At 40.9% G+C, this 27324-nt stretch overlaps 1 protein-coding gene across 5 annotated transcripts in view; it reads left to right on the top strand.

Annotated features, from left to right (window-relative positions):
• The window catches only part of ST3GAL3 (ST3 beta-galactoside alpha-2,3-sialyltransferase 3), a 247227-nt gene that overhangs the window by 8410 nt on the left and 211493 nt on the right, over positions 1-27324 (top strand). The gene's annotated exons all lie outside the window — the stretch shown is intronic.

The raw sequence follows: 27324 nt of genomic DNA, 5'->3' as shown, positions 1-27324 counted from the left end.
TCAAATACATTTTCATAGAAATGGAGGTGGTTTGTGCTGCTCTTAGCTAAACATCTGAGAGTTGTGCTTGTCTACTGGCTTTCTTTAACATGCTTTTAAATTTTTCTTTATATGAATGGTGGCATGGTGGTATCATATTTTTTGTCTTAAATCATATCTGCACAGGTATTAACCTATATAGTATGGTTTTGCATAGGTTTTACAGCTGATATATGAGATATTCGTGGTGTTCATTGTATGCCAGTGCATGACTGAGCTGAAGAATCCAAACTACTGAGGGGTTGAAGTCACTGTGTTGGTGTTTGCATGGAGTCAGAAGTATCTTCAGTATCTGGACACTTGGGCTTTTTGATGCATTAGAATTTTGGTCAAAGTATACAAGCTGAATCTTTTATCTGGTCTTTATTTAAATTTATTTATTTAAAATATTTTTGTGCTCCCTTTCCACCCAAATAGGGTCCCCAAAGAAGCAAACATCAGAATATTAAAATAGCATTTAAAATAATATCTAAAATAATTCAGTACATATATATAAATACACAGACATACATGCAAGCCCACTGGAACCAAAGAAAAGGGCCCAGAACAATTAAATGAAGGAAGGCTCCCTTCTTCAGGATTTTCTGAAGTTCATCCAAACAAGTAAAAATGTTTTTTTCCATGATCATGGTAGTTACTTTCAATCCAGGCTCTGAATGTGGTGGTAGTTTATATAGACTAATTTGGGCTTTCCTGTCAGGCCCATCACTTCCTTTGAAGGGAGGAGGGCCATTATGATTTCTATATTCAACCTCTTTTGTGTTGGTTCTTGTCATAGTCAGTATTTTACTAAGCTTCTGATAGAGTGAGTCAGTAAGCTACATGTGTTCTGTTCTTCCCTTATGTAAGTGTTCCAGCTTAATGGTTTGTTTTAAAAAATTAATTATTATTTGAGCAAGTGTATACTTCAGTTTTGGATCTTTGAGATACTGAAGACAGTGTCTTCTGACTGGAAGGAGCAAGACAGTCTTACGATTTTAACAAAAACCTGGTGTGGTCAGCTTTGTACCATCTTACTGAGTTGTTGAGTATTATCACTTTTACTGGCAATTCCCAAACAACGTTTTGAGCCTTTTACAGAATATCTGATGAAAATACTGTAGGCTGGTTACAGGGATCAGCTTGTGCTGTCAATTTCCACCTTTTTCCCTGTCCCTCCAGCCATCCCTTTTGATTCCAGGAAAGCTGATTCCTGTGGCTGTGGATCTCATGCAGAAAAATTGTTGCATGTGTCAGTGATTCCGGTGGCTATGGGTCTCATGCAGAAAAATTGTTGCAGTGAGCTGCAACAGTCAGGAGTACAGGAGAAAATTGCTCTCTTTTCTGTTTGTGGAATTCCATAAGAGTCCTGCTACCCTAAGAAATCAAGATTTCCAGAGTCAGAAGGGAACAGCAGCAGGAAATGGGGAAGATCTGCAACCATCAGCATCTTCTACTGATGGACTGATGCATCCATCCCCGTTGTTTTCTGAAAGAGCTCATTCACTGACCTTTGAAAAAAATCTGACACATTGAAGAAGCCATTGCTATGAGCTTACTAAAATCTAGGCATGGAGCAATAGTAGGAGGCTCTGGTTTGGTTTTATATATATCTACAGCTTAGTCTTTTTGTGTTATTTTATTATTATTAAAAATGCAGATACGGGCATAAAATAAGCAGTGTAAGATATAAAAATACATTCTCAAATTGAAGGTTCACAGACTTTCCTTAACAAGATATGATAACAATGTAGGTCCTTATTCCTTAATCCTATCCATGATCTCTAGGTTGTTGGAACTTCCAATCTTTATTTTTATTTTTTTAAACTTCTCAGGGGAAAATAAGTATGTTCATTTGTTTACCATAGCTAACTCCATAACATATAAATTTCTTTCCATTATGATTTTAACTTTGGCATATTATCATTTTTTTTGCAGAGACCCTATGCAGAGATTCTTATCAGAATATAAACATCCTTCATTTTTCTAATTCCTAATAGGAGTTTCCTTCTTTTTCCACTGTTTGGCACATGCTAATCTAGTTGCCATTACCACATACAATGCAATCACATAGAACTGTTTTGGAATAGATACTGCCTAGTTTAAAAAAAGGTAGTTCCAGTGTAGGTAAGACATTACATCTAATGCCATGAGACAACAGTATAGCAACTGCCTTTCAAAACATCTCTGCTCTGATATATTTCCATCACATATGAATAAAATTGGCATGGGGCTCGCCACATATGCAGATGACACTCAGCTCTTTCTCACATTTCTGGCTGATTCCTGGAAGCTGTAGAAACCTTGAACTGGTGCCTGGAGGCAGCATGGGGGAGAATGCAATCGTAATAAATGGAAACTTAATCCCAACAATACAGAAGTGGTACTGGTGAGTGGAAGGTCTGATCTGGAATGTAAGGTGTCACCCACTCTGGATTGTGTTGCATTTCCCTGGAAGGACCAGGTCCATAATAGCCTGGTGGTGCTGTTGGACCCATATCTGCTTCTGGATAAGCAAGCGGCCTGGAGTGCCTTTTACCAGTTTTGATCAGTTAGCTAGCTCTGGCATTCTCTTTGATTCTCAATAGCTTATACCCCAAAAATCTTGTTGGTCTCTAAGGTGCTACTGGACTTGAATCTGCAAATGACAGAGTAAGTTATTTTAGTAGGGCAACATAGGATTCAAGCAATTTTATTTACATGGACATGCGGGACTTATTTTTTATCTTGGTTGCTACGATGTTTGGAGTCTCTTTGTTGGATTGTTTCACCTTAAATACACTGGATTATATTCTTTTCCACCAAAAGATTAAATCAGAGTTATATATTCATCCACTACATGCTGGACCTTCTTTGGTGTAGAATTCTCTTCTTTGGTCCTAGTTCCTACCTAATTCTGCTCCCCTGATGTTCAAATGCAAAAATAAAACTAAAAAACTCTGCCCTCAGTACTCAGTTGGAGCCAAAGATTTGATTGGAGTGGCCATGCACGGCCAGTGCCGACTGTGAGAAGGGATGCAAGCCTTACTTGGGGGCATGGTGAGAGCTGCTCAAGCAGCCGAAGAGTGTGTGATCCATGGCATGCAACGAGGCCCTGGGAGGCACAAGCCCTCCAGCCAATGGCCCCTTGGTAACTTCCAGACACCTCCCAAGTGAGTGGTGGTGAGCGCAATGATGTGGGTAATCTAGCTCTCCTCTCCTGGCAGGCAACACTCCCTGCCCGTGTGTTGCTTTGCTCCAGCAGCCCAAAGGAAGGTGGTCCTGCAGAAGTGCTCCAAGGAGGAAGCAACTTACTGAGGTGTGTAATGTGAGCCGGGGGGTGGCTTAGCTGCATAGTGCTGACCATATACTAGCTGCCTCCCCAGTGCCCAGCCCAGCAGCCACTCCACCAATGACCTGTGGCTCCCCTTGCCCTGACACCAGCCCAGCTTCAATGTGCGGTGTTCCATAGGGGATAGCAAGGGGTCCTGTGAAGAGAAGGAAAAGAGTCATCCGCATCCAGTGGTGGGATTCAGCAGGTTCTCACCACTTCGGCAGAACCATTTGTTAAAATGGTGCTTATAAACAACCAGTTGTTAAATGTATTGTCGAAGACTTTCACGGCCGGAATCACTGGGGTGCTGTGTGGTTTCCGGGCTGTATGGCCGTGTTCCAGCAGCATTCTCTCCTGACGTTTCGCCTGCATCTGTGGCTGGCATCTTCAGAGGATCTGATAGTAGGAATGGAAAGCATTGCTTTCCATTCCTACTATCAGATCCTCTGAAGATGCCAGCCACAGATGCAGGCGAAACGTCAGGAGAGAATGCTGCTAGAACACGGCCATACAGCCCGGAAACCACACAGCACCCCAAACAGTTGTTAAATTATTTGAATCCCACCACTGGGCGCATCCCCTTCTGACCTCCTGCCAAGTGCTTCCTGTTTATTTTAACTTCTCTTCGGAGGCAGACATGCCTGCTCCAGTTCTGTCAGCCATTTTGCCAAGGGAAAGTATCATGCAGTTCTAAAAAGGCAAGTATTGCTGATAGTAATTTGATGCACTATACATACTCTTCTTTCAAAGAACCATGTTTAATAATTCATAGAATTATGGTTTTGACAAAGGTGGTGCTTAAAAATGACTGTTAATTCTCATATTCATTCAGAACTATTTTCTAACATGGAAGCATACTATTTTCTCTACTGCCGCACAACAACTGACTACACTTTAAAGTTTTGGTGGAAAAGAGTATAAATATCAAAGTGTGATTATTACCATGTTCAAAAATAGTGTATTTCCATCTTCAGTGCCCCAAATGGTGAGGTCTACCCCCCCTTTTAATTTGTGATTTTAAGTAGAGGTAGTCACATTTGGATAGTTTTGACTATTCCATGGAATCTATTTCAAGAAATGGACTGCTAGGCTTGAAACTATGAACTATAAGTGGCCACGAAAGGTAAGCAATCAGATTCCAGCCATTATCAGCGTCCTGTTGAAATGTACAGCTACTTTTTACTCATTGATTCCTGCTGCTGTCAGTGGCTTTTCTCCAATAACTGTGTTGTAAAACAGAGGGAGGGAAATACTGAATGCAGTTCTTATTTTTTCCTAGTGTGATGTCTGTTTCTATGGGAACAGAAATTAGATTCCTGAGCAAATGGTTCAACTTGCTCAACGGCTGATGGTAACTCCTGGTTTTGCCTCCATTTCCATGGTAGCAAGCCTTACGGAGAGGTGTTCTAAACTGAAGTTTCTGAAAATGTCTGTTCATATTCCCAGGATCCCTTTTCCTAGTACAAGTCACTATTGCTACCAGTGAAGGTTTGGGCACTTTTACTGCCCTGGCTGTCCTTCTTCACTTTCTTTAATACCTTATGAAACTTTTCTAGCATCTACAGATCGTGCAGCTTGGTATGTACACCATTGTGCTATACTGGTTTTTCTGTGTGTAAGTTAGTTTTTGTTAGAAACCTGTGTGTAAGCTAGTTTTTGTTAGATTTTGGGCTGTGAACTGCAGCTACTATGGTAGGTATATATGCAATTTGTGGTATGGCAAGCTGATTGCACCCATCAGTCATGTATTATGGTTTGCTAGGGGTCTGACATATACCCACATACATGCTACTCATATTTTTCAGATTGTAAAGGCTCAATGAAATCATTTGCTGCCTAATCAAAAAGCCTGCTGAAAAAGCTCCCCTTCATGATACTTCCTACAAATTGAGGAGGGGACATTCAAACTTCCTCTGGACCATCTGCACTTCTATAGTACAGGATCTTCTACAGAGAGAGCCTGTGATCAAGCAAAGGCAATTCTTAGTAGCATGTATGCAATTTTTAGTAGCCAGTGGCTGCTGAACACTTTACCTATATTTCTTGTATTAAATGCAATTGCTGAAATACAGGAGTTTGTGCAGCATTGGGAGGGGGAATGGCACTGTACGAACAATAAGGCATCACTTGCAGTGATTATCCAAAAGTGACGCTATGTCACTGGCATGATTTTGAGAAACAAGATATTTCCACTAAAACTGACAAAATATTTTATACTCCATGAATATATTGCAGGTGAACTATAAACCTTGGGAAATTGATGCAGCTTTAGTGGCTATTTGCTTATGCACACTTTACCTCTATTTCTTGTTTTAAATGCAATTGCTGAAACTCAGTTTGATGAATCAGATTTTCCAAATTGTAGCACTAAAGAGCATAGCAATTTTTGCTAAGACAGCAAAACATATATGTACCTATATACTGTGCTTCTTTGTGTATGACATAATATGCAGAAAGGTCTTTTACAAGCAGACAATCGAGAGTTCCAACCCCCTGCATTTTTCAGGGAAGGAGGCAGGGAGGGAGGGGTGGCGGCTGGACCTCGATTTTCCACCCCCCACATGACTGAACTGTGCCAGCCTGGGGCATTTGTCCCCAGATGTCCCTGTAAAAGCTCCGCCTCTGCATTTAGGGCTCTATGAATAAAAGTTAGAACCTTGAATTGAACCAAGAAACACACTGGTGATACAACAAGGAGTGCAAGTGGAAAAAAGATTTAGAACCCAAGCTTTAGTGTGTTAGAGGGCTGCTTTGAGTTTAAAAAGGTAACAAGTGGAGGATTTGTGGGGAGGGGCTCTCATTTCCCTTCCCCCACTAATTTCTATTTCCATTCCCTGAAAGCCCTTACAGCTTCATTTTCCTTCTTCCTTCTCTTCTTCCTATCTTCCAGCTAACCTACCTTTATTTGCCTCCAGTCATCAACTTTCCCTCTCCCTGACTGCCTCTGCCCAGGAAACCTACGGTATGGCCTAGTTGTACAGTGTAGGGTGCTGGGCTGGGACCAGTTTTATGGTGGGGAATTCAGGTCTTGTGGGGGCCACCTCCTTTTTTTTTATTTCCTTCCCTACACTATGTCTTCATTCCCTTCCCCTGGCAACTCCCACAACCTATCTTTCATTCCTACCTACCTACCAACCAGTCAAACTACTTTTATCTGTTCCCCATCTTCACCTATATTTATTATTTGTTCAATTTATACCCTACCTTTATCTATAATGGTGACCCAAAGGACTCTACATCATTCTCCCTTCATTTTATTCTCATAACCACGCTGAAAGGTAGTTTTGTTGAAGATGTGTAACTGGCCCAGTGACACCCAGAGAGCTTCCATGGCAGAGTGGTGATTCAAACCTGGTTCTCCCAGATCCTAGTCTGAAAGTCTAACTTCTACACAAGGCCAGTTTTTATGGGGTAGTATCAAGTTGTCCAGTGGTTGCTGCCAGGCCTGACTCTGACGTCCTTCCTCAAAGGTCAAGACACCCCTGGAAAAGGCCCCTCCCTTCCCCCTGCCTGTTGCTGACAGAAATCAAAACGGGAAGGCTGGCAGTATTCTGATGCTGCCTAGCAACCACCACTGGGGACATTTGGTTCTTAAAGGAAGAGACACTGCTTCTATTGTTTGTAATGTCTCCCATTATTGTTTATTTTTAGATTTCAGATTTTTTAGATTTTTTTCAGATTTGTAGAAAATTTGTCTTATCAATTCATAGTCTCAACCAGATTTAAGTATCCACAGATATGGTAGCACTGATAATTAGATTTATTGATATTTAAATTAAATCAGGGCTCAAAAATCACTTTGTGCCATGGTGCCTAGAAATTTCATTGTGGTTATTTCATTGTGGTTATTTGTATTCGTTCAGTGGTTATTTTAATATAACATCTCTCAGCAGTTCAAAGGATTGAATCCAACCAGTTTTTCCCTTCAGGAACATGGAGGAAGGGGGTTCCATCTGATCAATGAAGAGCATATATTGGGAATATGAAACCTACATGGACAAAAGCTATATTGAATGGGACTGTAATAACAAGGGAAATCGACTAAATTTGAGCAAAAAAAATTAGTTGGGTCCAACCCAAAGCCTATTTATTAATTTTCATGAGAAAACCTTTTTGTATAATAAAAAGAAAAATAAATTGTACAGCGTTTTTGTTATTGGTTGTTTATATGTAAAGTTGACTTTACAACATTCAGTAGTGGTGGATAATTTCATTTTTTTAGAAAGTTGCTTTCTACACTGACTCCAATATTAAATTAAATGGAGATTTTTGGAACAGTAATGGAATTACAAAAAACTGGTTAGAAGTTAAGCTTAGGCTAGAGTAGTGGTTCTCAACCTTCCTAATGCCGCAACCCTTTAATACAGTTCCTTATGTTGTGGTGACCTCCAACCCTAACATTTATCCATTTTACAAATGGAGAACACTGATGCAGAGAGTCTTAGGCGACCCCTGTGAAAGGGTTGTTCGACCTCCAAAGGGGTCCTGACCCCAGGTTGAGAACCACTGGGCTAGAGGTTATCTTTTTTTTTCTGGTGATAACCACCAGGGTTACCCTCACATTTATTTGTATGCTACAATATTTGTCACAGCTTTCATAAAATTATGGGAAACTGTATGTAGAGCAAGCTAAAAATAAAAATGTGACCTAACAACCAAAATTTAATAGGAAGAAATGTTAACTTATTAATTCCTTTTTTCCCCAGGGAGTTCAGGATAGCATACATGCTACTTGCTATGTTACCTTTACAACTTTGGGAGATAGGTAGGCTGTATAGGGAGGGAGAAGAACTGATTCAATCTACCCATTAAACTTCATGGTCAAGAGTGGATTTGAACTTGGGTCTCCCTGAGGCTTGTCTGGCACTCTTGCTGCTGTACCACACTGGCTCTCTACTATACTGCAAAATAGCGAACGCAGCAGTCAGCAGCACTCAGTCACTGATTTCTTGAGCACAACCGCAAGACATATTTTCGGCTATGAATAGTTCTCATCTGTGGTCTTGCAACAAGCATATCTTTATAATTTTTATATTAATGGTACAATGAATAAAAACCCTACCATGTCAAAATTGTTCAGTATCTTCAAGTAGATGATATTTATTAGCCACTTGAGGGCAGTAGATTCTTTTCTCTTTCAGACTCTAGAAGTTATGTATCCTACAGATGAATCAGACATTCCAATGACCCTTTTATTCACTCTCCCTACAGCTCTCCTGTGTTTGTGGGTATGTCTTTAATTACTTTTTTCTTTGAGTATTCTAGCATAGTTTTGAACACTTTCCTTAGAACATCTTGCATACATCTGTTGTTGGTACTTGCTTATTTTAATAGCAAGTGTTACCTAGGAAACAGGATCTTTAATTCTATAGAAATCCCAGTGGTTGTTGGCTTGATGTGGAACCCTTCAAATCAGTTACCTTATTTTAAATTATTCTATCTGTGGCTTGTAAAAATGGACTAAGGTAAACAAAATGCTGAAGTTTAATTGAACTACATTTATCCAAATAATTGTTTAAAGATAAAAGATACTATTATTCTTTAGATTTCCAGTCATTCTTTCAGTAAGAATGAAGTAAAGATTGTTGGTTAAATTTGAAGGACACTGCCCACACTGTGAAAATCTCAAAAGTGGATAGAAAAGGAAAAGAAGGGAACTGTTTCACCAAGGCCATTCTATTTTGGTTTGAACTATATTATAATGTGGTCGAAATGATAAAATGGAAATATCCCTGATTTGTGACACTGAGCTCTGGGAATGAAAAATATGTGTGATTATATAGTTCTAGGAGTATTCAAAGGTTCTCTATAGCTTTGGCTTATCCACTAACAAAGTGTACTGATTAATGGATAGTGAAATGAATAATGTCATTCCCTAAAGGAATTCAGGGAAACATACACAGGTTCCTTTCTTTCCTTTATATACCCCCCCTTTATATCCCCCCTTGTAAGGTTCCTATGAAGGTTGTGTGTGTGTGTGATTGACAGCTGCCTTCCAAACCTTGGAGTTGTCCTGGTCATAGAATACCTTGATTGACAGGGAGTTCAAACAGAATTCTGAGAATGAGAGTTCTGACAGTTGACAGAGAGAAAGGTTAAAAGACATCGCTTGGATACATAAGTGTGAGCTGCAAGCTGTCTGGAGGAGGATTCTCCTCTGGAGTGAAAAGGAACACGTTTGGTTTGGAATCAGGATCTATAGCCAGTTACCTTTAAGGCTGTTTCCGCACGGCCAGAGGCAGCGGCTTTCCACCGGCTTTGATGAAGCCAGTGGAGCGTTGGGACCATTCACATGGTCCCATGCGGGCAGCCCCGATGCTGCTGCTGCCTGCAGTGCAGAGCCACCCAGGGTGTCTGCAAGGGACTTACCTTGCATTCCTCTGCAGCTCTGGGTGGCTGGGAAGACACGCCCATGCTGCCCTCCGACCCTCGGGGGTCACAGGGCAGCGTGGGTGTTTCGTTCCAGTCACCTGGAGCTGCAGAGGAATGCAAGGTAAGTCCCTTGCAGACACTGGAGGGGCCAAAAGCGGCGCCCTCACGCCGGTGCGGTTTGCACCGCACAGGCAGGAAGACACTGCTTTTCAGGAACCTCGCTCAACGTGGGAGGTTTAAAAGCGGTGTCTTCGCACCAATTGGGGGGAGGGAGGAGGACAGTGCTGCTGTGATGCAGCAGGGCCTCCTGTGCAAACAGCACCCTAGGGACAGCATTTTTTCTGTCCCTGGGGCGCTGTTATTTGGCCGTGCGGAAACAGCCTAAGGTTGATAGAGTGATCCCTAAGGGTTTAATGGGAAATAGCTCTGGTGAATGGAGTGATCCCATGCCAGTTCAAAGGAGAAACTGGGGAAGTGTGCTAATGTTCCTAACTCCTTCAACTAAAGAACAACTATGTAAAAGAAGTGTAAGTTAAATAAACAAGTCAGTGACTGCAAAGAGAAATCATGATCAATAAAGAATAGAAGTTTAAACACTTGCATTTTGATACATTTGGAATTGTAATATATCACTTGCGCATAACCATCTCAACTTCCTCAAATCTGTTATTCTGTTACAAACCACATTCCTGTTATTTTAAAAACATTTATCATGTACCATCAGTACAGTCCTGTGGGGGTATTTGTGGCATGACAGAGGAAGGTCGTTATCAGCAAGCAAAAAGTGATGCAACCCTTTTCCCCATGCAGCACAATGGGCTGTGACACTGATTTTGCTGGTGTAAGTGTGCGTTGGCAAATGTGGGTGTTTCTGATCTGAAAGAGCTCAGGAATGGTTGATAGTATTGTATTGCGGGTGGGGTTTTTCAGTCCAGGGAGTGATTCATATTTGCATGCTCTGCAGCAGCAGCAGCAGCAGTATTGGTGAATGCAAATCCTGTGTTTGAGTGGAGTTCATTGTTCATGAATTTACCATGCCCTTGGGGTTTGTTTTTAGTGTTTTTAAGTACTGGTAGCCAAGCTTTGTTAATTCTCCGAGTCACTTCTTTCCTGTTGAAGTTGTCTTTTGTGAATTTCAGTGGCCTCCCTGTGCTGTCTGACATAGTAGCCTTCTGAATTGCCCAGAATTTATTTGAAAACACTGAAATAGATGAGATGAGAGATGTGGATTGGTAGCACTGTGGGACAGGAACCTGCAGGAAAACTGTGAGATTTTTTCCCTCTGACATCAAAAAACATGACAATCAATGGTCAGAGTGATGGGGGGGTGGTAACCTACAGGAAAGCTAAATGCACAATCAACTGACTGAACCCTTTTTCAAAATGTTTTTGAATATTCAGTTGTGTTTGCATTTAGCAAACAGATTGCAGCTATGAGCTAGTAATGTCTTTAATTTTAACATTTGTTGGCAGTGAAATGTTATATGTATATATTTTTTCCCATTTTTTATGGAATTGAAGTAAGGAAAAAATTGCAATCCTAAACATTTATAGTGCAGTCCTAAACAGGGACCCTCCTAAGTCCATTGACTTCAGTGGTTTAGAAGGATGCAATTCTGATAGCACTGTTGTTGAATTTAGATGTCTGCAATTTGACCAGGGCTAGAGAACTTTGTCTGATTCTGATTGGGTCAGTGGCTCTGAGTGTTACACTAGTCCAGTAGTTCCCAACTTGGTGTATGTGTACCTCCAGGGGTACATGCCAGAGCGTTTGGTGATACACAAAAAAATACATAATGGGTTTGCTAATATGGGAGTATAATTTTAAGGAAATGGGTTACCAAGGGATATGCTAGTGAAAAAAGGTTGGGATCTGCCCTAGTTGATCAGCCCATGTACAAGTCAACTTCATGTTTTCCTCGGCATTCTATTGCCTGGTTTGCAGTTTTCTTTTTCAAGCCCCTATATTATCCTGCCTGTGGGAGGATTAGTTTTTCTCTCTCTCCATGTTCATTGAGACTACCCCCCCCCATATTTGCTGAAATGTACAAGGGCTGCAGAGTGACAGTTTTAAAAAAATAGGTTCACATCTTTCCCCTCCGCCCTAGAGCTATAAACATTGGATTGAATCCTCTCAAGAAAGAACTAAATTAACATAAAAAGCATACTATTGTTTTTTCCCATCTGTAGTGTGTTAGTTGATACATCTCTCTTGTTTTCTGCAATCAGTGGTGCATGTTCTTTACAAATTAAGCATTTGGTTCCTGTTCATTTTAAGTCAGCTTCAAATGAAATTAAGATTTTACTTCCTAATGTAGTCACACAGATTCTTTCAATGTTAAACAATTATTGGCACAATTTTGAACTGCAATCCTGTGTGTCTAACCTCAGTTTCTGTGTTTGGTAGAGCATTTTACTAATCCTTCGCTTTAATCAGACATTTGTTCCTAAGAGGAAATTTCTTGGCAGAAGAAAATTTTTTGAAGCTTTAAATACCAGCATCGGCTTGGTCACTATCAGTGAAGATTCCAACTCCCACTGCTGACTTCTGAAAGGGAAGAGCAATGTGGTTCTGTGCTTCAGCTGCAGGCATAGAATACTGAATGAAGTGCAGAACCTGGCACTACAAGTTATGTGTTTGTCTGTACCTACTTTGAGTTCTATTGGTTCTATAGTTAAGTACCTGGAGGGTTCTGCCGTTGCTACCCCAGCACTGCTTTCATTCCAGTAAGTGTACCATACCCTCCTGTTCTTTCAGTGGGATTCTGTGGTAGAAGCTGGAATTCTGTGACCCATCAAATGAACTCATGCTGAGAACCAATGTGGTGTAGTGGTTATGTGCAGGTGGACTCTAATCTGGAAAATCAGGTTTGATTCCCCACTCCTACATTCATGCTGGGTGACCTTGGGCTAGTTACAGTTCTCTTCAAACTCTCAGCCCCATCTACCTCACAATTTGTCTGTTGTGGGAAGGGGAAGAGGTTTGTGAGCCTCCTTGAGTCTCCTTACAGGAGAGAAAGGTGGGGTAAAAATCCAGACTCCTCCTCCTGCCAGTAGATGTAGCATACATGACTTTAAAAGAGCATTAGATGGATTTTTATTCTGTAGGAATATATCAGTGGTCAGCAATAACCAGAGGGAATCTCCTCTTTTGGAGACCAGTAACTTCTAAATATTTGTGCTAAGAGGCAAAATTAGGAGGATGTTTTGGCCTCTGACCCTTTATCACGTAGGTGTCAAACTCGCAGCCCTCCAGATGTTATGGACTACAGTTCCCAGCATCATGCTGACAGGGGATGATGGGAACTGTAGTCCATAACATCTCTATTGGCCAATATTTTACTCAAAGTGAGTGTTTTGGCTAATAGTTCTTTTAAAATGTTTTCTTCTACCAAATATGTATTTATTTACTTCATTCATACTCTGCCGTTCATTACCTATCTTTGTACTTAACCATTAATGAGAAAAAATTATCAGGTGAAAGAAATGGTCACCACTTGGCTCTTCAGGTGACTTATTTGTGTATTTCTTAACATTTGGAACAATGGTCTGGTAAGAATTGATTAGGGATCAGTATATTCAAACTTAAAGTAGTAGCTATCAGGATGGTGTGTGTTTTGGATAACACTTCCACTCAGCCTTGGGGAGGCTTTGTCAAAATGTATAGCTGTTAATGTATGGCTGAGCCCCATGGGGATGGGCGGCATAGAAATCTATTAGCCACATGTCTGAACACAACAATCACACATCCCACGCTTCAGTAGTGCCGCAGTGGCGCAAAAACCTGCTTGAAAAACATGAATCCTCATGTATCCTCATGATTTTTCTACTTGGTCAACCAAAAATCATCTGTACATCACAGCTCATACCCCTAGACATGTGTCTGAACACAACGATCACACATCCCATGCTCCGTGGCACTGCATTGGCACAAAAACCTGCTTGGAAAATATGGATCCTCATGATTTTTGCACTGTCAATCATGTCACCCCAAAATATAAGCACATCACAGCTGAAACCCTTAGCCACATGTCTGAACATGACAATCACGCATCCCACACTCTGTGATGCTGCAGTGGTGCAAAAATCTGTTTAGAAAACACGGATCCTCATAGATTCTTATGGTTTTTGCACTGAGTCCCCCCAAATCAGCATCAAATCATAGCCCAAGTCCCTGGCCACATGTCTGAACACAACAATCATGTATCCCTTGCTAGGGGTGGGGGAAGGTGGTAAGGGGTGGCTAGGAGTGGGGTGAGGGTGACACGGGGTGGCAGGGGAAGGGAAGGGCTCTGCCAGGCCCCCACACGCCCAGCAGGGGCCTTTTGGGGTGGCATGGGGGAAGGCAGAAGCAGAGCAAGGGGAAACTGCACCCAGCACACACACCCTGCACCCCTGTGGTGGCAGCGCCTGCCCCCACCTTGGAACGCCCCCTCCATGGCCCGGCCATGCCTCCATTGCAGCTATGCCTGGGGTGTCGTGCCCCCCTGCCCCGTGGGTGCAACGCCACTGGGGGGAGGGTAGGCCTTTGCCGGGCCCCCTCAGTCCTGGATGATCTTTTGGGGTGGGAGGCTAGGGAAGACCTCTGACAGGCCCCTGTGAGCCCGGGCCATGCCCCTACCTCCATGCCCTCCGGTGGCGCGTCGGCGGTCTCGGGCAGCCTGGCGGGCCCGGGCCTCACAGAGCCAAGGGGCACTACCAGCCTGTTTCTTCAGGAATATAAAATGAAATATAAAACCAACTTGTAGGGAACTGTTTAGAGTCTGTTGCATACTTTAAATTTCCGTTGTAACTAAGTCTTGTACTTCAAACAGTATTGTATGATATCAAAGATGACTCCTTTTGGCTCAGAGAATAGCTGTGTTGGTCTGCAGCAGAACAGCTGGATTTGAATCCAGCAGTATGTTAGAGACCAACAAGATTTTCAGAGTATAAACTTTCAAGAGTCAAAGCTTCCTTTGTCTGATGTTGATGACGGAAGCTTTGACTCTAGAAAATTTATAGCCTGAAAATCTTGTTGGTTTCTAAGATGCTACTGGACTTGAATTTGGCGGTTCCTTTTGGCTTAGCACTGATAGAGGCAGTTAAGTGACAATGGAACCTTAGAGGAATTTGGGAGTAGATATTGGAACTGGAAGGTGAGCTTGTGAAGCAATTGCAAAGGCAGTACATAACTACTGCACATATGAATTGTTTTGCGTTCTAGTTGCATAAATGCACCCTAGATTAATCTGGGTATGCTGATGTTACCTTCTGAATATGAGTGGGAGGATGTATTTTGAGTGAAGCCGATGTTTCATAAGTTTAGAAAGAAAATGCCTTTATATTTGTTCATTAAATCACAAGAGGGCACTGTTGCTATAGACATTTACTTCTGTGCATTTGAAATACTGATGACAAGTTGAAACCTGTGAAAAATTGCATAGGATCTTTGGGAGTGGGACTTGGAGGAATTCCAATCAAGGCACTGCTGCAGCCCCTGGTAAAATTGCCAGAGCCTGCCTGCCCCTTCTAACAGCTTGAAGGTGGGTTCCCATATGGATCCAGAAAGCTGCCTGGCAAATATATGACACAGTTTTTATAATTCTAAGGAAACCTTGCCTTTAAAGAGACCTAAAATGGTCTCGGGAGGACAGGAAAACTTCTCGTAATTTAAACTAAGTGGTGCTTAATGACCATTAACTGATGAATGAGAGTGGCTTCTCCGACCCTGCTGTGTATGTTGTTCCAGTAAACTGGTGTTGGCTGCTGCATTTCTCAGTTTCTGCTCGCCAGGAGGAATTGTGTTCCTGTTTGTGCCTGCTTCAAACTGCTAATCGTCTTCTCTGTTGTGGAATGGGTAGGCTGCCACCTCGGCTACTTTTGGATCACCTGCCACTGGATAATCTCTGTAGCCATTTTCCAATTTCTTCTCTGTCAGCATTCTGACTTTTTCTTATTCCTTAGTTTGAAACACTCATGGCCTTGTCCAAGTGGGTATGCCTAGACAGCACACACACGCACATTTAAATACAGTGAAGCCAGAACTTAGATCTTTTGTCATAATTGGAACTGGGGGGGGGGGGGGGGGTGGAATGAAAACCTAGTTCTATTTTTTCTGCATTTCTGTAGATTATAAATTTGTGTAAATGGTGAGCCATGTCTATGATAGCCTGGGGTTGGATCCCTTGCAAACTCTCCACTGACTAAAGGAGTGGGATTTCTCCACCTCTTCCTTGTGCATCAACAATGCCCTCTGAAATGCTGGACAGGGAATCCCCTGGAATAGTATGGAGTAGCAACAAAATTATGCATGGGGTAGAAAATGTTGACAGAGAGAAATTTTTCTCTCTTTCTCACAATACTAGAACCAGGGGGCATTCATTGAAAATGCTGGGGGGAAGAATTAGGACTAATAAAAGGAAACACTTCTTCACGCAACATGTGATTGGTGTTTGGAATATGCTGCCACAGGAGGTGGTGATGGCCACTAACCTGGATAGCTTTAAAAAGGGCTTGGACAGATTTATGGAGGAGAAGTCAATCTATGGCTACCAATCTTGATCCTCCTTGATCTCAGATTGCAAATGCCTTAGCAGACCAGGTGCTCAGGAGCAGCAGCAGCAGCAGAAGGCCATTGCTTTCACATCCTGCATGTGAGCTCCCAAAGGCACCTGGTGGGCCACTGCGAGTAGCAGAATGCTGGACTAGATGGACTCTGGTCTGATCCAGCAGGCTAGTTCTTATGTTCTTATGTTCTTAGCAGAAGTCTGCCTTGGGTAGGAGGAGTTAGCTAAAGTTGCTACACCCATCAGTTGGAATTTTCCTCTGGATCCAGCATGTTGTCATTGCTGGTTTCATTGTGAAGATGATATGTAAGTATGCAGTTGATTGTCTGGAAGTTTTTTTTAAAGTACTTACATTGGAATTGTGTATCTAGGTCAAATGCAGGTGGATTGGGGTTCCATTCACCTTTATGAACCAGGGAATGATCACTGCCCTGGAAGTCCATGTCTCTGATTTATCTTCCATAATTGTGAGAAACAAAGCAGAAAAGTCAAGCCTCTGGTCAAAACAAGCATTTGAGCATCATGGGGCTCTCTTTTAGACAAAAAAGGGTAAATATTTCTTGTATCCATACCTTTACTGCAAAAGTATGGGACTGTGTATTTATCTTAGCATTTGGCATCCAGAGAATCTCATGCTGATTGTCATAGACATTTTTTCTGTGTATTTTTAAGCCCTGTCATGACTTGTCCCCTTGATGATCATGTCATAAATTGCCCTTGTGGATTGTAAAATCATTTTCTAAAAATCTCTAGAAATGTAAGATTGTTGTTAACTTGCTGATTTACCTTGTGGTGTCACTGGCATAAAACCACTTTATATTTTTAAATTAGGGAAATTTTTACCTCATTAGGAAAATTCCCTCCCTCCCTTAAAACTGACAATGTAAACAGTTCAGCTTTCTTCTGGAATGAAAAATATTCAGGCTTCAAATCTAGCCTATGTAGCTATGGAAAAAAGCTTTCAAATGCATGGGCAATGTCTGATTCTGGCTTAATGAAGCCAGCATAATTAATGTTCTGTAAAAATCCTTGTTGTTTCCCCATCACTGCAATCCCACTACATTGGTGCTTCTGCTATCCAGATGATCCAATCCCTCCTTTCTTTCTCCTCAATTAAAAAAGGAAAATAATGTTTTTGTAATTTGAGCCCTGGAATCAAAAGGAATTTATGCAAAATCATTAAATATGTGAATTTGCTGAACCCAAAGACATTTTACACGCATTAGCTTTTTGGTACTCTTGTCTGTATGGCAATATGTGTAAAGGGGGTAGCAGGAGTTGGCATATTGGCCCCACCCCTTCCTATATAGGTTGACTCAGATATGGATACCCACATGAGTACAAAATCATTCCCACTCATTTATGAATGTGAAGCCTATATAATTGGTTTGCCCACATGTGGTGAGCACACGGAGGAGGAGGCTGGAGAAATGTGGTTACAAGGAAGAACATGCTTGTTCCTGCTTTCCCTCCAACACCCACAATTACTTGAACAGTTACTGTCTATCTCAGGGGTCTTCAAACTATGGCCCTCCAGATGTTCATAAACTACAATTCCCATGAGCCCTACCACTTGGCCATGCTGGCAGGGGCTGATGGGAATTGTAGTCCATTAACATCTGGAGGGCCATCGTTTGAAGACCCCTGGTCTATCTCATTAGAAATCAACAGCTTAAGGAGGGAAAAAGAGTGCTCTCATATTCTTTTTGTCACATGAAATCCCTAGTCTCCTGTACACACGAGCACACGAACTGATAAGCAAGAGCACCTCAGTACTTTCCATTTACTGAAGGAGATTCAAAGAATGGAACAACCAGAAAAAGAAATTCATGTTAGCTAGTATTTGGGGCCATCTTTCTCTGAGTGAAATGTTTTGCCCTGAGTGATTAATGGGTCAGTTCAGTTTGTTTCATCAGTTTGTAATAGATTTGTAATAGATCGTCAACATATCCCATTTGAATAATTTGGGAATATTTATTAAGATCTTTGAACACAATGGTCAATATGTTTGGCATACTTCCTCCCATGTCTACTGAATGTATTTGTGCTTCTTGCCTTTCTCTTGCATCGATTTTTCTTTTAGAACTGCATTTTATTCCCCTTTTAAACTCTATTCAGACAACAGGAGTTGTTCATGACAGAAACAAACTTGGTTAATTTCCAGGCATCCTTGCTTTTTCATTGTTCAGTACACAACGATTATGAATGAAGTTAGCTTTGGTTGGTTATAGAATCTGAATTTGGGCATCTTAATAAACTGGTACCAGTTAAATTCTTTCCCGATAATTAGGATTCTTAACTGGGTATAAGCAGTGGTTAGAAAACCTGGTTATTAGGGCACCCATATTCAGACAAATCAGAATTAATTGAAATTGGAATATTTCTATCTTCATTTGCAATTTGGATTAGAAGTAAGGGAGGTTTTTTAAAACATGACAGTTAATCATGCTCATGCCTTATTATGAACATACTCCAGTTCATTCATGATGTCTTCGTGCACGTTGATAGCAGTATATTTGTGCTGAAAAAAAAGAGGTTCTTTCAATTCTGAATGAAGTAAGAGACCTTTAGCTGAAGAAACTTGACAAAGTGAATTGAACTGAGGAGGAGAAAAGAGCCTGCTTCATAATAACGATGTTTGTAAAATGACTATTACCATTTCTTAGGTGATCTAGTTGTGTGGTATTCCAAACTGTCATAGTTGTAAAGCTTGTCAGTCCCACAAATGCATGAAAAGTTGCTTGTGAGCATGACGTAGCAGGTGGTTGGAAATGTTCCAAGAAATGCTTCTAGGTAAAAGGCTAAGGTATTTACTCAAGTCCACCTCTTCTAGTATTAAACAAGAACTCATGAGTGAAGTATGTGTGCAGTTCCTATTTGTAAAGGTTATTCATGAGAGATGCAATGACAAGTTTGACTAGAGGACTGGAAAGTTTATAATGCAGAGTCAAGAGTGATGCTCTGTGAAGGAGTTTGTACAAATAAGTAAGGCAGACTCTCAATTCCCCCAGGCTTATTTAATTCTGTTTTCCTCAACCAATCTGGAGAGCTCCTTGTCTTAAAAAATGTTCTCTTAGCAATAAAATCTTTCTTGCGTAAAACATAGGCAACTATGCGGTCTTCCATTATAGGGCTTGTCCTAGTTGCTAGAAATATGCTAGGGGGAAGCACAAACCTTTCAAAATTCTTTCCTACTGCAGGCCTTTGCTTTGGTAGAACACTCTGTTAATAATATAGTTGGTTGGCTGGTTGATAATTTAATTTCCCCCATCCTGATGGGGATAGTGTAACAACTCTGCACCTCAAACAGCTGTTTTATAAGAACTAATTTACAATGTGGTTTCTAGGTAAGTGTCTAGATATTTGATATGAACCATATTGTCCCATGTCCAGATCAAATATTTCTCTGCATTAATATTCTGGATGACCTAATCATTTATTTTATCCTTCCCATTAGTTCATGTATTCTCAAACTACTAATTTGAAAGGCCTCATTGTGGTTTGATTTTTATCCTTTGTGTGGTGTATGGAATGTTTTCCTTTTTGAAAATGTTCCAGCTATATTTGTCAAGGGGCGGAGCAGTCTGTTTCCTTGTCATCTGCTCTTGTTTTAATATTTTTCATGGCTATACAGATATTTGTTTATGGAGCTGACTAGTAATTCACAGCACCTCATCTCTGGCTTATTTAAAATGTCCAAGTTTTTCTCATGTAGCAGATCCTTTTATACTCTGATAATGCTCCCATTTGTGGGAATTTTCTTTCATTTGAGATTCTTGGCTCCTTGTCAGAGCTGCTGTGAACTTTCTGAGTTTTTAGTATGATGGCTTTCCAACCTGCAATCTGGTTTAAGGAAAGGGTAATGCATAGCCTATTGACCACAAATGTTGAGTTTCACAGCAGGTAGCCCCACAGTGAAAATGTAAAAGATCTACAACACTTGTGGGTAGGATTTATCTTTCTGCAAATCTGGGATACCTCCAAAAATTGGGTTGAATTCCCTCTTCCAAATAACCATTGACATCCGTTCTTGAATAGACATTGCCCCCCTCGAAATTGAGCAAAAAAGTATAACAATACAGTAGGGCTTGAGGATTGGCCAGGAGAAATAAATGTTAGATAGATGAATGAGGAGGAAGAGTGAAGAAACTGGGTTGAAGGGAATGGATAATTGGGCAGGTTGGAGAGGAGATGGAGTAACCTGGGGTGGGTGGGATTTTTCCTCCCCCAACAACTCTTGCAGAATCCTACTCTTACCCTACCCCCCCTCCTCCTATGATCTCATAACATCAAGCGGATTCTACCGCCTGCCCCCTTTGGGGTTTGGGAGAACGGAAATTGGTGCCATCTTGTTTTAACGCTACACTATTGTATTATATTTTAATGGGGCTGGGTTTATTTTTATTAGAGCCGTATTTAATTTATTACTGAATTTTAACCTATTATTGTGCTCTATTATGTATTGTTCACTGCCCTGAGCCCTTCGGGGGAGGGCGGTTTATAAACCCAATGAATAATAATAAATAATAAATAATAATTTTATGTTTAAAATACAAGTGATTTGATTTGTGAGGCAATCCTTCGGTATCCTGTTGGTCACACTGAAACTTATGGATGTACACTCCGAATGTGCCTGTATATTGAAGTGAGATATTTTGCTTTTGAACTTCCTCTTATCTATATTTTTTCCTCTGTGAAGTGTGTTAATTCCCAGTTTGTATCAGTGATAGTGGTTTCTGGGAGTGGGGTGGGTATGGGCAACAGAAACATCTTTGGTTTTGGAGCCTTTGTCACTCCAGCAGCCAAGACTTGCAACCATGAAAGCAGTAGTGGAAAATCAGAGGCACTGGCTGTATCTGTTCAATAGTATTGCAAATCATACAGTCAACCGGCTTAATACTTTGAAAGATATGAGGCCCTTGAAGCCCACAAAAAGTAAAGGGACTGTATATATAGGGATACAGGGCAGTGAGGTGGCAAGCAGAAGTTGGTTTGAGTGTAATTTGAACTTGAATTGCTTGAAGCCGTTTCATAAAAGATTGTTCATGGGATATATTGTGGTTATTTTAACTTTGGATGAGAGAAGGTGGCAAAGCACATATATAATGAGAGCATGTCATAAACATTGTCCATGAGGCACGAAACCTGCAATAGTCATATTGCGTTCCAGTCAGTAGAAAGAGTCAGTATCTCCAAAAATTCAATGAATCAAAGATATTAAGCTGTTCAATGTCAGCTTTTATTGAATAAATGTCTTGTTCAAGCCCTTGTAGTGAAGAGGGAAGTGGGGCACTGCCACTTCACTTAGAGGTTATCTGGAAGAGCTCTTGGATGCAAGTTGGTTTAGTTTATCTCTCCTTTTTCTTTTTTATGGCTCAATCCTTCCTGCTGTTTGTTCTTATTGTCAGTAGAATTGGAGGAACACAAGTCTTATCTGTATAAAGCTGTCACAGCGGAACTGCTGACAGCTCTGTAAGCAGATGTAGCTGAAGTTTTTATGCTTTATGCTTGGGGAGGTTTTTCAGCCCTTTCTGTGACATGGTACATCACTTTTAGAAGAAACCTAGCATCATTATTGCCCCAGTGGAAATCATATTCCTGTCAGAAATGCTGGCTGTTTCCCTTAGTTTAAGCAAAATGCTGATTGATGAATCAGGCTGTTAATATTGGGATAAAAATTGGAATCTGAAAGAAGTCTTCCTTTTGGTCTGCACCCTCATACCTGACAGAAGGAGAGCGTTTTAATGATTCCATCCTTTATCTTTGATTATGTTGCAGTACAGATTTGTAGCACGCAAATAAAGCCTGTTAATATAATTTGCCTCAGTCCTTCCCCCCCACACCCATTTTAAAAAGTTTTCAGTCAGAAATCTTTTAACTCTTGTATATAAGCCATCATTACTACTTACTTCCACACTAGTTGGAAGTAATTTGTTTGTGCATATGTGTGTGCTTTACAGTGACATTGCTAGAAACCTAACTTGGAATTAGCTTGAAATGTAATGTGTACTTTAGGAATTTGAAAATATTTTCCCTTGATTACAAAGAACTGTTGTAGTCTTTGCTTCCTTCACAAAGTGCTTTCAGCCTGTGAAATCTTTCTTCTTGTCTCATGGGGCTTGTACCAACTGAACAGTCTGATTAGCCTTTCTGTGGCACATGTTAATGAAGCCCAAGAATTCTTTCTCATAGCAGCCAAAAGGAGAGGCAGCACCTCCAAGTCTTAAACCATGCTTATTGTTGCAGTGAATTCACTGGATATGGTTGGAAGGCATATGATACAGCAACACTGATACATCTGAGTCTGATTAGTTCCTGGGTAGGACACCTGCAAACCCTGTGCATGCCATTCTAAAGGTCCATGGTGGAAGAAAAGGGGAAAAAGAGTGGAGAAAGGGATTCAGTGGAGGCTGGCTGCAGAGGTCTGACCAGAAGGCTTTTAGAGGCTTCAGAACACTAGGGAGTGCTCTCCCTGGTATAACTTTCAATAAGTCATCTGTGGTGTCTGAAGTAAAGTTTTAAATTGGGGGAAACCAAATTTGTTATGATTCGCATTGTGCTCTATTTAATTTTTTTTCTCTAGCACAGATAAAATTGTTGAACATTTATGATTTAGCAGTTTAATTGATCAAGGCATGGCACTCACAGAATGTCTGCAACTTTCTGACTGTCATGTCTCTATGTATCTTGAATTTAAAATAATTTCTTTAGACATGCATGAAGGCACGCTGGTTTCTTACAGAGTCAGGCCTCACAGGTATATGCCCCACTTTTGTGGGAGGTTAACTTTACTTATTTTAGTAAAATGCACAGAGGAAGACATTACAAAGCAATCTTATTTTAAGGAGGTAGTTTATTAAAGTAGAAAATCCAGAATTTATTGAAAATAGTTTTTACAATCAAATGTTTCCTGCTGCTGGTTCCTGTTGCTGCTTTCTTCCTGTAAAGGGAATAAGAACGAACCATGGGCCCCATTTCCCTGTCAACTGGTTGTCCTACCAGACTAAGGGCTTCTTTCACTTACCAGCAGCTCCTATGCACCTGCAGGTAGTGGGAGCTGTATGCAGCAGCTCGTATGTTTTCACTTTCTTGCTCCCAAGAATAACAAGAGTTTTAATAATTTGCTTGTAAAAATACATGAGGAATCTGCCTTTATTTGTGTCTATTTCTGCATATACACAGGATTGCCACATTTGTTTTTGTAATGACTTGTTTGTAAGATGGAACTGTTGAGGAAAATTTTTCTTTACTTCTAGAATTTGTTTATTTCTTAATATTTACACAATTACAACTCAAACATCTATATATACAAAAAGAAAATATATCCTAATCAGCACCTAGAGGCTTAATGCGTGGAAATGGGCAGCTGATGCTTTAAGGCATTTATTATTATACCTTTAGCAACATCTTCAACATTCTGTGTTTCTCAGTTGAATTACTTTTTACTATAGAAGAACTCAGATACTATCTCATGTTATACTTTACAAGCTTCTTATGTGAGGTGTGTGCAGATGGTCTTTAATGGCTATGGTAACTAAACATTACTAGTCAATAGTTTACATTTCATTTAGGAAGAAACATCATTCGCTAGATGTTATTTGAAGATGGTCTTCTTTAAACAACTCATTCATGTAAAAAGGACTAAGTAATTTCTAGCATGTTGGAACAACAGAATCGTTCCTAAAATTCATATTTATGAATTAAATCTTTATTTTATGGTTCTGCTAGTGATGCTCAGCTGGGTGTAGTACAGTTAAGAAAGTGTTCGTTCTCATTTGAGGAGAGGAGGACGTACTGACACTTGGGCACTTCTCTCATGATCCCTGGAGGCAGGATCTGGTGTTCTTTCTTGTTTGATCCAGTTCCTAAGTGCTTTCTCTTGAGAAAGGGTGACAGTTAACCTTACTGTTTGGTTTTTATTGAGGAATTTTTGTTACTACAATGAGCACTGGCATACTCTGTAGTTTTCAACAGTTGCTGTAGAAGTCTCTGAACTAAAGATGGGAAGTACTCCTCAGAGGTGGAAAGAGTGACCCAATAACCTGGCTCTAGGCATCATGGCAGAAGGTCTACCTAAGCACCAAGATATCCTCTTCTACCTTAAATAGAAGGGACCTTCATGAAAAGTCAAAAGTTCCTTTCTCTTTCTTTTTTCCTGTATATTCTCCATCTTAGTATTTCTGTGAACAGAGTCCAACTTGGAATGAAGAACAGGATTTGGCAGTAGATTCAGTGTTGACTGCATGAAATAACAGGGCATCACTCCAGTAAGCACCACTTCATGTGTTAACCATGCTTTTTAAGAATTTATTAACAAATTATGATCTGTTTGATAGTGGCCATTCCTATAAACATTTCAGTCCTGTTGTTGTGTCAGCTGGGCTGTAAGCCTGATCATGGCTGAAGAAAGTCTGTATCATTTGTCTTGTCAGATGCTTGTGAATTGCATGCAAGGCTGAGAGATCTGCCTTCATTAACACAAGCTTATTAGTTATGTTCTTGCTTTTTATTGGCCATTCTACTTTGCAATGGAGTCAAGAGACCAAATACAATTTACTTTCAGTGTTGAATATTTTTTTCCTTCCTGAAGCCATCTGTAGTTTTAGTATTTTATATATTATTTTATTGTAAATTATGTATTTGATGTTTTAAATTGTTTTAGTGTTGATGGACACCGCCCTGAGCCTTCGGGGAGGGCTGTATATACATATAAATAATAAATAAATAAATATATGGTCTGTGGCTTTAGTACATTTAGTACATTAGTACATTGAAGAACACAGGCCATGAAAAAATCCATCTTACAGGCAAACCCTTGAGGACTACTGACAATTTACTGTGCTTCCCCATAAATTGTGTTCAGAACAAGTAAAGAAGTGTGCAACCTTCCCCCCCTCCAATTTATATATATAGCACAGGTTGAAGATTTTGTATTGGAATAAAAATCAGTTCGTTGTGACATCCAGGTCAGGTAAAATTACAAACTGCACTTCATTGTTTTGCTTACAAACTAGGATCAAACTGTGATACAAAATCTTGGAAAAGAACAAACCACCACTAGCAAATGGGAAGTGTTCAGTCTGGTCACTGAACACCAGGTAGAGAGAGGGGTACATTAGTGAGCCTGAGAATTCCTGGGCTGCTTAATTCAGACATACTGAGGTTTGTTTGTGGTGTCTCAATGCTGCCATTCTCTCAGATGGTTGTTTGTTCTTGACCCTAAGGGTGGAGAAATAACCAATTTACATCCAATGAAAAAACTATGAATAACAATGTTCCTTAGCACCCAATACATCATATTCACCACCCAGTGACCTACCAAGGAAGAAAAGCCTAATGACATGAGCTACATGAATAAAAATATAATAACCACAAATAAAACACATGAAAATGACAAGGAAAAAACATAAGAGTAGGAAAAGGGAGGCTCTCAATGATGTAACCATTGCTGCTTCAGTCATAGGCTTGGTGGAACATCTCCATCTTATGGGCCCTGTGGAACTAAACAAGATCCCATCTCCACAGGCAGAGCATTTTACCAGTCTGGGGTCTGGTAAAAAAGCTCTGGCCTTGACTGAGGACAGCTGGATGCTTCTAGGATCTCCAGCACGTTGTTCCCAGCCAAGCTTAATGCTCTTCAAGAATTATATTGGGAGAGGTAGTGCTGCAGGTACAAGAGTCCCAGATCAATTAGGACTTTAAAGTTAATCTTGAAACAAAATCTTGAATTTGATCCAGGATTCAATTGGGAGCCAAGGCAGCAGGCAGAAAACACACCGTATATGAGATCTTAACGATGTACCCATCAAAACCCCCACTTTTGCATTCTGGTTTAGCTGAAATTTCCAGGGCAGCCATGCCTAGAGGAAGTTACAGTAGTCCAGCCTGGAGGTGACTGTTGCATGGATCAAAGTGGCTAGATCAGGATAGGTAGGGCCTCAAGTGCTTGGCTGTTGAAGATGAAAAAATGCTGGTGGCCTAAGAGGTATGCAGAGTCACCCCAGGATCCTGACAGTAGGTGCAGGTGTTAATTCCACCCAATTTCAGCAGCCAGTCCCCAATCCATTTTAGATGGATTAAATTTCAATGGACTCGGCTTCAACATCCCACTTAAGCCTCCAAATGCCTGGCCAGTATATCTGCGACAGTGTCTGGCCAGCTGTACATCAACAGATACAGCTGGGTGTCATTCACATACTGATGACAGCCCAGCCTGAAATTCCATATCAACTGAGCAAGGGGTTGCCTATAGATGTTAACCTTGGGGAGAGGATCGCCCTCAAAGAACTCCACACACCAAAGGGTGTCGTGATGATACTGTCTCCCCTAATGCTACCCTCTGTTCCTAATCCTGGAGAAAGAAGACCAGCCACTGTAATACTGTCCCATTACAGTCCCATGAAATCCAGAAATGGCAAGCCAGTGGTACAAAAGATTGGGATCAACAGTGTTGAATGTTGCGTTCAGATCAAGCAATAACAGCAGTGTCAACGCACCATGATCCAGGTGCCTATGGAGATCGTCTGTAAAGGTGACCAGCATGGCCTGCATCCTATGGGCAGGAGAAACGCCAAACTGGAATGGATCCAGGGCAAAGTATCCTTCAGAAAGGTTTGGAGCTGTTCTGCTGCCGCTCTCAAGTACCTTACCCAGGAACAGAAGATTCTATACTGAGCAGATCACAAGGATCCAGATATGTTTTTTTCAATAGCAATCTCATTGTTGTTTCCTTCAACCCCTCCCCCCTAGAAAGATCCCTGAACTCAGGTTCAGATTGATAAGTCCACCAGGGGGTCCTGTATTTCATTACCACTGGCCTTGACCAGCCATTATGAGCCCAGGTCTAAGAGGCAAGTGGCGTGCCTTATAGCAGCTAGAATTCTGTCCAAGTTGGCCTGAGAGAGCTAGCTGAAATGGATCTTGATAGGACCTGAAAGCACCTAGATAGGACCTGAAGGCAAAATAGGACCTGCAGGCACTCAGTCAATCAATATTGGTGAGGAGGTCTTGACGGAACGACAGGACCATGTGCAAAATAACTTGTGAATGCATCACAGCTATGTGCCAAATTAC

This window comes from Sphaerodactylus townsendi, linkage group LG05 (assembly GCF_021028975.2).
Source record: "Sphaerodactylus townsendi isolate TG3544 linkage group LG05, MPM_Stown_v2.3, whole genome shotgun sequence".
Lineage (NCBI taxonomy): Eukaryota > Metazoa > Chordata > Lepidosauria > Squamata > Sphaerodactylidae > Sphaerodactylus > Sphaerodactylus townsendi.
Note: the sequence above shows the minus strand (reverse complement) of the source record. Positions and strands in the feature narration are given on the sequence as shown.